We start from the raw sequence: 12,327 nt of genomic DNA on the forward strand, positions 1-12,327 counted from the left end.
GTAGCAGACACTGGTCAGCAAATGGCAAAAACCAGAAACTCAAGCCAACCAATTAGAGCCTTGTTAACGGTCCTGAATAAGGCTGATTGAGGAAGAAAGCTGAAGTAATGAGCTAAAAAGGAAAGTCTGGGGCCTTTGAATGGTCTTGATTTAATCCACCACCTCCTTCTGGGTGTTATTTGCCATAGGAGTAAAATTGGAAGCATCTTAGAAAAAAAAATTCAATGATTTTCAAATTCTAAAACGCTAACAACTGGGCAACAAATTTGACAGAACTTAAAAGTGGTATTTAATGAAAAAATGCATTTTTTTTCCTCACAGTTGTTATAAAGTTAACTTATTCCACACATGGAATAGTTTCCCATATCCTCTATGCTAGATGGTTTTATCATCTCTGAACCAGAAATGCAATTGTCTATGGAATTTTATATGATCTTATAGTTAAAAATGTATTCTATTTCAAAAACATTCACTGTCCTAGACATCCCTAAAATGTTTTTTTAATTATTTGTTGTTGAATGACCATTGGTTTCTGAAGGCAGATTAAAATACTCTAATAATAAGATTTTATATTTCTGTTAAATTTTACTTTGAAGCTTAAGAAGTGCCATGGGAAAATTATGAACTACGCCAAGATTCTCACTGCTAATTTTTCAAATTTCCCTGCACATTTGCCGTGCAGGCAATGCGTGACGCCTTGTTTCAGCATCCCAGCTGTGCACCTCGTTCCTCAAGGCCTTGTTGGTTTTACATATCTCCAGAGAGCACCCCTCCTGGCCCATACTGAGGTGCGTTTTCAGCCCCTCCTTCTTAGGCTTTACCATAGGAAGAAGACAACATACTTCAAAGTACAATTCCTACCAGACACAAGAGTCATTCAAATGCTTTCTGAAAAATCACCGCAGAATCCTAGACTGGGTGTTCTCTGAGTACACCAGAACACATTCACAAGAACTTAAATGATCTACATTTTAATATATTTCCAAGGAGATCCTTACTCCTACTTCAGAGAGTGAAGACTGTGAAACATGTTCATACAAGGCATAAAATTGAAGCTCTGTCTTCCTTAGAGGAAATGATCATGGTGAGGTTTCAGTAAAACAGATTAAAAGATTTTAACCCCAATACTGCGTCATCCTATCACGGCCCAAAATTTATCAGTGGAAAGTACTCCAATTATTTCACTTTATTCAGTATCTTTGGATATGGAAGAGCTCTTCCAGATCTACAGTAACAATTTACTACTTTACCTGTTAGTAGAGCAGGCTGGCTCTAACAAGCTGGGTCATGAATTTGTTTGTTTGCTTGTTTAAATTAAAGTAGCACAGGGGTTCTATATTGTCCTTAGGAATCCTGTAGTTTAGCAGGAAAGGCAGATCCAGAAAGACAAAGTTTCCATATACTCATATAGGAAGAGATGGTTACCAATATAAGGTATTTAGGAGGGCATGCTGGATTGCCCTGAGAAGGTTTCGAAAGAGGAACTGGAAGGTGATTGGGTCACCTAGTTTGTTGTTTTGTTTTTCCATAGAAGACTGTATGTATGTACGTACGTATGTATGTATGTATGTATGTATGTATGCATGCATGTATGTATGCATGTATGTATGCATGTATGTGTATGTATAATATATATGTATAAGTATGTGCATATGTATATGATGTATATATGTGTGTATATGTGTATATATACACATATATGGCAGGGCTCTTGTATGTTCTTGCTCTCTCTCACTCACTCAAATCCATTAAAAAAGAAAGAAGAGAGTGAAGGCTGGAAGGGAGGTGGGCTGAGACTGAAACGAACTGCTAGCTTTCACTATTTCACTTTTCTGCAAATGCCAGAAGTAAATTCTAGGTGTGTATCTTTGATGCAAGTATCCTCATTTTTAAATTCTTGGGTTCACCAGATTTCTCAGTGGAAAGAGGCACCTGGCTGGTGTAGAGAGAGACCAACTCCTGTAATTTAATTTGTCCTCTGGTCTCATGTCCTATACATGAATAAGTAAAGGTGATATTTTTCAAAATTATGTATATCACTACTGTATTCACAGATTGTATGAGCTGTATGAAAACTACTTAGAAATAAATTTGAAACTATGATGGGGCAATGAAAAATATTTTTAGCTGTCTTGAAAGTGTAGTATATGTATCAGCTTCTTAATATTGATAGTTTTATTGCTGGCCTCTTAGATACCCAGTTCAAGAATGATGACTTCAATGTGTGTAGTAAATGTTAACGACTCTGGGATGTTTTCTTATCCTCTTGATATAAGTAGATGTCCCACTGCATCCATCATTCCAATGGATCTAGCATGCTCCCTTGAACAGAGAGAGCTTGCTTGGTTTATTTGTTTCGTCTTTTAAGGGCTCTTACATGCCCAGCAAACATTACACTAGTAACCCATGGCCTTGATCTTGTTTTTAGTTTTTATTTTGAAACAAGTCTCACTAAACTATCCAAGCTAGCCTTGAACTTACTCTTACAGGCAAGGTAGGCCTTGAAATTGTGAGTCTCCTGCCTCAGTCCCAAACAGCTGGGATTTATAGGCCTGTCCCACCCAGGCCTAGTTAAAACAAGTTCTTATAAGCCATTGAAATACCCCAAAATGAGAAATAACTAGTGTGCAAATTAAAGTCAGGATGAGGAAAGTGAAAAAGGACTTGCAGGGTTATAGCAAGATGAAGGGAGATTTGTGGTGGTGACAGTGAGCGGCCAATAATCACTCGCCACAGACCAGGCTCCAGTTGCAATGAGTAGTTTCAACTGAGATGTGCCATAGCAAAATATACTCTAGATTTCAAGCCTTTAAAAAGAATTGAAAATATCTGTAAATACTTATAAAGAAATGACACTGGATGAAAATTAGGTTAAATAAAATCTATTTCTAATTAACTCATCTGTTCTGTTTTATAGTTTAAAACAGTGGCTATTGGAAAGTATAGGAATTGGGTTGTGGTATTTCAGAATGGTTCTGAAATGTTTGCCTCTACCTGCTTTCAGAGCCAACCACTTTAAAATTCAGAACAGAGAAAGGACCCTCTAGAGAAAGGGGTAGAAGTTAAGGCTAAACCTACAGATTTGCAAGTCCTCAGTAGTCATGTCCGCAAAGGCTAACAGCAATGGCTCAGAGTGGAATTCTGTGGGAATACCAACATGCAAAAGGGTACCATAAAAGGCTGGAAGCAAAACCAGAAATAGAGGTAATAAGGTCATAGAAGTCAAGGAAAATAGAACCTCAAACTTATCAAGCTCAGTATAGAAGGGGGGCATTGATGTCCAACGTTTGGATTTAGCTATTTCAGTTTCAGTAGTGTGGTCATAGGATGGGGAGGGAAAATTCACTGGAATGGAAAGAACAAAGAATAAAAAAAGGACAAAACAGCTGAAGAGAGATTGTCCCAGAAGTTAAAACCAACATAGGTCCTGGGATCAAGGGGATAGAGAGGTGTTTTGTTGTTGTTGTTGCTTGTTTGTTTTTGCTTTTCTTTTCATCTAGGCAACTGTTTAAAAGAAAATAATTATCAGAGAGGAGGGGGTTGGTGGTGCTAGAAGATGTAAAAAGCAAGGAAGATGGGAGTGGGGGGGCGAGGAGGAGGAGGCGGGGGAGGGGCTGGCCTTGACTCGGGCTGCCTTACTTTGTGAGCCTTGGGGAGGATGGCAGAAAGGGTAAGGGCAGGATGGTGGGGCTCATATCTTTCCTACAGGAAACCCCTCAAAGTCTAGGGAGGTTTTGTTTGATCTTTTCCTCCATTAAAGCAGAGTCTTGGTCACCTGCAGAGAGTCGAGGATGAGAGGTTGGAAGGAAGGACTCAGGGGGTGGTGACACTGAGTCACAGAGGAGAGTGAACATGCTAGAGGTGGTTCAGGAGGGGCAGGGTGAAAGCCGAGCCTGAAGAAACTCATCTGCAGGGACAGGGCAGTCAGCACTGCTGTCCTACTGTGCTCCAGAGGCTCCGTGGATATCTAACAGGGGATGGGACACTAGATACGATTGGATCAAGCACACAGAGTAGCCTTGGCAGAAAAGCTGGGACCAGGATAGAGGTGGGTCAACCAACAAAGACAACAAATGAGAAGGTAAAGAGAGGAACTTGAGATTCCAGTGAGGTATACAGACAAGTGGGTCTCATCCACTGTGGTACTGTGGGTTGTAACCCCTTTGCAAAACCTCTATCTCAAAAAAAAAAAAATCACATTAGGATTCATAAAAGTAGCAAGCAAGATTACAGTTATAAAGTAGCAACAAAAATAATTTGGTGGTTGGGAACATAAAGGCTCAAACCTTAAGAAGCAAGGACCAGTGATGTAGTAGAAGGCAAGAACAGCGCTTAGATTTGTAAGATGATGTGAAGCAATAAATTGCCTGCTGTTACCAGCACTATTGGATTCATCACTCAAGCATGCACCACTATTTCCAGACGCGTTTAATGTTATGGCTGAAACAGTGTTTACTAAACATTGTTTAGTCTGGTGGATATAGTCAATTGAGCTACTTAAAAACCACGAGTTACTAAGAACAGTGAAAATATGAGTGGTTGAGTATTTGCCCCTCATGTGTAAGGCATCCTAGGATCCCCAGAATCAATCAATCATCAATCAATCAATCAATCAATCTCTCTATCTCTCTTTTCTCTCTTTCTCTCTCTCTCACTTACACACACATATACTCACACACACACACACATATACTCTCACACATACACACTCTCACACTCATATACACACAAAGAGATACTGACATACTCTCTCACACACACATACACTTACATAGACACAGAGACACATACACAGACACACACAGACATTCTCTCATACACACTCACACATGGACACACACAGAGACTCTCATGCACACACGCACATACACACAGACTCTCACACATTCACACATACACTCATAGGCACACAGACACACATAGAGACAGACACATAGACACACACAGTCTCTCACATACACTCACATACACACACTCATGGGCACAGACACATACATTCTCACATACTCACAGACACAGAGAGACACTGACACACACATACTCACACACATAGATACACTCTCACATACACACATACACATAGACACACTCAAACACATACACAGACACATACACACTTGTGCACAGTTAGAAACACATAGAAACACAGATACTCTCACACACATACACACACATACACACACACTCTCACACACAGGCACAGACACACACAGACACTCTCTCTCACACACACACTCACACACAATCATATACTCACATACACTCCTTCTAAGACACTTTTTCATACACACACTCACACAGTCATACATATACAGACACACACTCACTCACACACTCATACACAGTCATACACTCACACACTCACACAAGATACTTTCTCTCACACACACACTCACTCATGCACTCATACACACACACTCATACTCATGCATACTACAAAGGCATAAGCAAAGATAAATACAATGGATTAACTACCATCCTGATGATGACACTGTAGTCATTGACATCCTAATAGGCTTTCTAATTTGGAGAGAAGCACATGAGGATGTAGCTGCTTTCCAGTACACACATCCCTTGTCAATGCTTGGGGAAATCATGGCCCTGCCCTCAGCACTGAGCGCTAACAGCACGTCACAGAGGCTCACAGAGGTTTGTCCTTTACAGAGAGGTGGAAACACATTGTCCACAAACAGATGACAATTGGTTTAACATGGAAATTTGGAAAATATTTCTTTCTTACATTGCTTTTCACTGAGAAACGAAGGGAGAAGCCAGGAACCAAGGTAAGATATGCTGACACAGGAGAAGATCCCATTGAATTGGGCAGACCAACCAAGCATGGTGATTTAACCATCATCCCAGCACCCCAGAGGCTGTGGCAGAAGACATCCACAAGTTCAAAGTCAGCCTGGGCCATGGGGTGAAAGAGATCCTGCTTCAGACAATAAACAAAACAAGCCAAAAAAGTTCAGATCACAAGGGGTATGTGTACAAAGGGGAATTAATAAGAAAGAAACTAAAGGGCACTAAGGGAGAAAGGAAGAAAAAATAAACAAACAGAATTCGAATAGAATGCAAAGGAAATAGGAAGAGCTATTGCATCCTTTCGTATTCACGTTTGAGACTGCAAGAGAAAAGAAACAATCAGCACAATAACCGCTCACGCCCCTTAGTGTCCGAGCATCATAAATAACCAAGTAACCGAAAAACCGGGCGGCGGCGGCGGCGGCGGCGGCGGCGGCGGCAGCGGCAGCAGTGGCTGCTCCAGCTGAAGGGCCATCAGCAGTGGAACCAAGGCGTCACAGGGACCAGTTGGGCCCTGCGCCCACGACCACTGACCTTCGCTGACCAGCCGGGCAGCAAGCAGCTGCAGTTGTGCGGCGCCTTTCCTGCACGGAGGCCACTTCAGAACTCGGCCTCCCACCAGTCAGGAGAGGAGTATCCATCTTGGTTCCGTACTCCAGGAATCGGACAGACTGAGGTACACAAACATAATCCGAGGCCAACACCGCGGTGGTCTGAGCCCGACGGGCGTTGGCCTGCACCCAGGCCCTGGGCGGGTCGGGGGGCCATCGGGGTGCCAACCCAGCCAGGAGGTTTTTTGCCCAGGCCTGCTAGCGCGCCGCCGCCATTTTGCCTGCAGGACGACAGAGAGCTCAGGCGGGCAGACCTGTAACAGGCATAGCCTAAGGCTAACAAAGCGGGGGTCCAGGCCCCAAAAGGCACAGGACTGACCCCAAGAACTGGGCGGCTTGGTGGGCAATCTGTGAGTCAACCCGCCCAGGTGATTGTTAGCAAAGCAGACTCTCCCGGCGCTTTCAGGGAGCGCGGGCGCACACGCCCGCCATCCTAGTCACCTGGCAAACCCAATTAACAGTCATAGCTCTAGGGGAACTTTGCTCGGACCTTGGCCTCCCAGGCTTTTGCCTGGACTCAGGGACTGGGCGGCCAGGCTAACCTTGTGTGCGACAGCCCGGTTGGCAGATCGGCTGCCCAGCGGAGTGAGCGGAACACAGGGGAGGTCACAGTAGCATACACCTTCCGCACTCCCTGGGAGTGCACACAGGCTCCATCTGCTCCACAGACACAATCTGGGGCAAGGCCTCAGGCAGAAGCCCTTAGCTCTACTCTCTCGGCTTCCGGATCCAGATCAGTCTGGGCGGCAGCATTACATCTCCAAGTCCTGCAAGTGGCTAGCTGGGCTTCCGGGCGGCCAGCTGGGAGAAGTCAGTGTGCTCCAGTGAATCCAGCGGGCCCCAGCGGGAGCCTTCGGGTGCCTGCTTTGGGATCTGAACAGCCTGGGCAGCAGCACACTGTCTACAAGCAGTGCAGGAGGTAAGCTGTGCACCAGAGGCCAACTGGGAAGGGGCAGCTTGCACTGGTGAGTCCAGCACTGACAAGATAAACTAACACCAGTGAGATCTAGATGGCAAAAGGCAAACGCAGGAACGTCACTAACAGAAATCAAGGCAATATGGCAACATCTGAACCCAATTCTCCTCTACCAACATGTCCTGGATACCCCATCACACCAGTAAAACAAGATTTGGATTTAAAATCACTGGTCATGATGCTGGTACAGGAACACATGAAGGTCATACATAAAGAAATTCAGGAGAAAATGGATCAAAAGTTAGAAGCCCTTGCAAGGGAAACACAAAAATCATTGAAAGAAATCCAGGAGAATACAAAAGCCAACAAGGAGGAAATGCAAAAAACACTTAAAGAAATACAGGAGAACTTTGCTCAACAGGCTGAGGTCATGAAAGACGAAACACAAAAATCTCTTAAAGAAATACAGGAGAACTTTGGTCAACAGGCTGAGCTCATGAAAGAGGAAACACAAAAATCTCTTAAAGAATTACAGGAAAACACAAACATGCAAGTGAAGGAGCTAAGCAAAACCATCCAGGATCTAAAATCAGAAGTAGAAACAACTAAGAAAACTCAAAGGGAGACAACTTTGGAGATAGAAAGCCTTGGGAAGAAATCAGGGGACAGAGATACAAATATCAACAACAGAATACAAGAGATAGAAGAAAGAATCTCAGATGCTGAAGATTCCATAGAAACCATGGACTCAACAGTTAAAGAAAATGCAAAATGCAAAAAGCTTGTAACCCAAAATATCCAGGAAATCCAGGACACAATGAGAAGACCAAACCTAAGGATTATAGGCATAGATGAGAGTGAAGATTTACAACTTAAAGGGCCAGCAAATATCTTCAATAAAATTATGGAAGAAAACTTCCCTAACCTAAAGAGAGAGATGCCCATGAATATACAAGAAGCCTACAGAACTCCAAACAGACTGGACCAGAACAGAAATACTTCCCGTCACATAATAATCAAAACACCAAATGTTCTAAACAAAGAAAGAATACTAAAGGCAGTAAGAGAAAAAGGCCAAGTAACATATAAAGGAAGACCTATCAGAATCACAGCAGACTTTTCACCTGAGACTATGAAGGCTAGAAGGTCCTGGGCAGATCTCATGCAGACTCTAAGAGAACACAAATGCCAACCAAAACTACTATATCCAGCAAAACTCTCAATCACCATAGATGGAGAAACTAAGATATTTCATGACAAAACCAAGTTTACCCAATATCTATCCACAAACCCGGCCCTAAAAAGGATAATAGGAGGACAACACCAATACAAGGAGGGAAACTTCACCCTGGAAAAAGCAAGATAGTAACCTTTCATCAAACCCAAAAGAAGTTAAGCATTCAAATTTAAAAAATAACGTCAAAAATGATAGGAAGTAACAATCACTATTCCTTAATATCTCTTAACATCAATGGACTTAATGCCCCAATAAAAAGACACAGACTAACTGAATGGATACGTAAACAGGACCCTACATTTTGCTGCTTACAGGAAACACACCTCAGGGTCAAAGACAAACACTACCTTAGAGTAAAAGGCTGGAAGACAATTTTACAAGCAAATGGTCTCAGGAAACAAGCTGGAGTAGCCATTTTAATATCAGATAAAATTGACTTTCAACCCAAAGTCATCAAAAGAGACCCTGAGGGACACTTCTTGCTGGTCAAAGGAAAAATACAAAAAGAAGAACTGTCAATCCTGAACATCTATGCCCCAAATGCAAGGGCACCCTCTTTCGTAAAAGAAACTTTATTAAAACTAAAAGCACACATTGCACCTAACACAATAATTGTGGGTGACTTCAACACTGCACTTTCCTCAATGGACCGATCAGGAAAACAGAAACTAAACAGGGACACAATGAAACTAATTGAAGCTTTGGACCAATTAGATTTAACAGATATATATAGAACATTCTATCCTAAAACAAAAGAATATACCTTTTTCTCAGCACCTCATGGTACCTTCTCCAAAATCGACCATATAATTGGTCACAAGACAGACCTCAACAAATATAAGAAGATCGAACTAATCCCATGCCTCCTATCTGATCACTATGGAGTAAAAGTGGTCTTCAATAGCAACAGAAACAACAGAAAGCCCACATACACGTGGAAACTGAACAATACTCTACTCAATGATACCTTGGTCAAGGAAGAAATAAAGAAAGAAATTAAAGACTTTTTAGAACACAATGAAAATGAAAACACAACATATCCAAATCTATGGGACACAATGAAAGCAGTGCTAAGAGGAAAACTCATAGCCCTGAGTGCCTCCAAAAAGAAAATGGAGAGAGCATACATTACCAGCTTAATGACACACCTGAAAGCCCTAGAACAAAAAGAAGCTATTTCGCCCAGGAGGAGTAGAAGGCAGGAAATCATCAAACTCAGGGCCGAAATCAATCAAGTAGAAACAAAGAGAACCATACAAAAAATCAACAATACCAGGAGCTGGTTCTTTGAGAAAATCAACAAGATAGATAAACCCTTAGCCAGAATGACCAAAGGGCACAGAGAAAGTATCCAAATTAACAAACTTAGAAATGAAAAGGGAGATATAACAACGGAAACTGAGGAAATCCAAAAAATCATCAGATCCTACTACAAGAGCCTATACTCAACACAACTGGAGAATCTGGAGGAAATGGACAATTTCCTTGACAGATACCAAATACCAAAATTAAATCAGGACCAACTAGACCATCTAAACAGTCCCATAATGCCTAAAGAAATAGAAGGAGTCATAGAAAGTCTTCCAACCAAAAAAAGCACAGGACCAGATGGCTTCAGTGCAGAATTCTACCAGACCTTCAAAGAAGAGTTAACACCAATACTCTTCAAACTATTCCACAAAATAGAAACAGAAGGAACACTACCCAATTCCTTCTACGAAGCCACAATTACGCTGATACCAAAGCCACACAAAGATCCAACAAAGAAAGAGAACTTCAGACCAATTTCCCTTATGAACATCGATGCAAAAATACTCAATAAAATTCTTGCCAACCGAATCAAAGAACACATCAAAACGATCATCCACCATGATCAAGTAGGCTTTATCCCGGGAATGCAGGGTTGGTTCAATATACGGAAATCCATCAATACAATCCACTACATAAACAAACTCAAAGAACAAAACCACATGGTCATTTCATTGGATGCTGAAAAAGCATTTGACAAAATTCAGCATCCCTTCATGCTTAAAGTCTTGGAGAGAACAGGAATTCAAGGCCCATACCTAAACATAGTAAAAGCAATATACAGCAAACCGGTAGCCAGCATCAAACTAAATGGAGAGAAACTTGAAGCAATCCCACTGAAATCAGGGACCAGACAAGGCTGCCCCCTTTCTCCTTATCTTTTCAATATTGTACTTGAGGTACTAGCTCGGGCAATTCGACAACATAAGGAGGTCAAAGGGATACAAATTGGAAAGGAAGAACTCAAACTATCATTATTTGCAGACGACATGATCGTCTACCTAAGTGACCCAAAGAACTCCACTAGAGAGCTCCTACAGCTGATAAACAACTTCAGCAAAGTGGCAGGTTATAAAGTCAACTCAAGCAAATCAGTGGCCTTCCTATACTCAAAGGATAAGCAGGCTGAGAAAGAAATTAGGGAAATGACCCCCTTCACAATAGCCACAAACAGTATAAAGTATCTTGGGGTGACTCTTACCAAACATGTGAAAGATCTGTATGACAAGAACTTCAAGACTCTGAAGAAGGAAATGGAAGAAGACCTCAAAAAATGGGAAAACCTCCCATGCTCATGGATCGGTAGAATCAATATAGTTAAAATGGCCATTTTGCCTAAAGTACTATACAGATTCAATGCAATACCCATCAAAATCCCAACTCAATTCTTCACAGAGTTATAAAGAGCAATTATCAAATTCATCTGGAACAACAAAAAACCCAGGATAGCTAAAACTATTCTCAGCAACAAAAGAAAATCTGGGGGAATCAGTATCCCTGACCTCAAGCAATACTACAGAGCAATAGTGCTAAAAACTGCATGGTATTGGTACCGTGACAGGCAGGAGGATCAATGGAACAGGATTGAAGATCCAGAAATGAACCCACACACCTATGGCCACTTGATCCTCGACAAAGAGGCTGAAAACATCCAATGGAAAAAAGATAGCCTTTTCAACAAATGGTGCTGGTTCAACTGGAGGTCAGCATGCAGAAGAATGCGAATTGATCCATCCTTGTCTCCTTGTACTAAGCTCAAATCCAAATGGATCAAGGACCTCCACATAAAGCCAGACACTCTGAAGCTAATAGAAAAAAAACTGGGGAAGACCCTTGAAGACATCGGTACAGGGAGAAAGTTCCTGAACAGAACACCAATAGCGTATGCTCTAAGAGCAAGAATTGACAAATGGGACCTCATAAAATTACAAAGTTTCTGTAAGGCAAAGGACACCATCAAGAGGACAAATCGGCAACCAACAAATTGGGAAAAGATCTTCACCAATCCTACATCAGACAGAGGGCTAATATCCAATATATATAAAGAACTCATGAAGTTAGACTCCAGAAAACCAAACAACCCTATTAAAAAATGGGGTACAGAGTTAAACAAAGAATTCTCCCCTGAAGAACTTCGGATGGCGGAGAAGCATCTTAAAAAATGCTCAACTTCATTAGTCATTAGGGAAATGCAAATCAAAACAACCCTAAGATTTCATCTTACACCAGTCAGAATGGCTAAGATTAAAAATTCAGGAGACAGCAGGTGTTGGAGAGGGTGTGGAGAAAGAGGAACACTCCTCCACTGCTGGTGGGGTTGCAAATTGGTACAACCACTCTGGAAATCAGTCTGGCGGTTCCTCCGAAAACTGGGCACCTCACTTCCAGAAGATCCTGCTATACCACTCCTGGGCATATACCCAGAAGACTCCCCACCATGTAATAAGGAT

The 12,327-nt window shown here is 42.0% G+C and overlaps 1 protein-coding gene across 4 annotated transcripts in view; it reads right to left on the reverse strand.

Moving 5' to 3' along the window:
- Window positions 1–12,327, reverse strand: part of Dnm3 (dynamin 3) — a 485,510-nt gene that overhangs the window by 238,442 nt on the left and 234,741 nt on the right. The gene's annotated exons all lie outside the window — the stretch shown is intronic.

Source organism: Apodemus sylvaticus, chromosome 12, assembly GCF_947179515.1.
Source record: "Apodemus sylvaticus chromosome 12, mApoSyl1.1, whole genome shotgun sequence".
NCBI lineage: Eukaryota > Metazoa > Chordata > Mammalia > Rodentia > Muridae > Apodemus > Apodemus sylvaticus.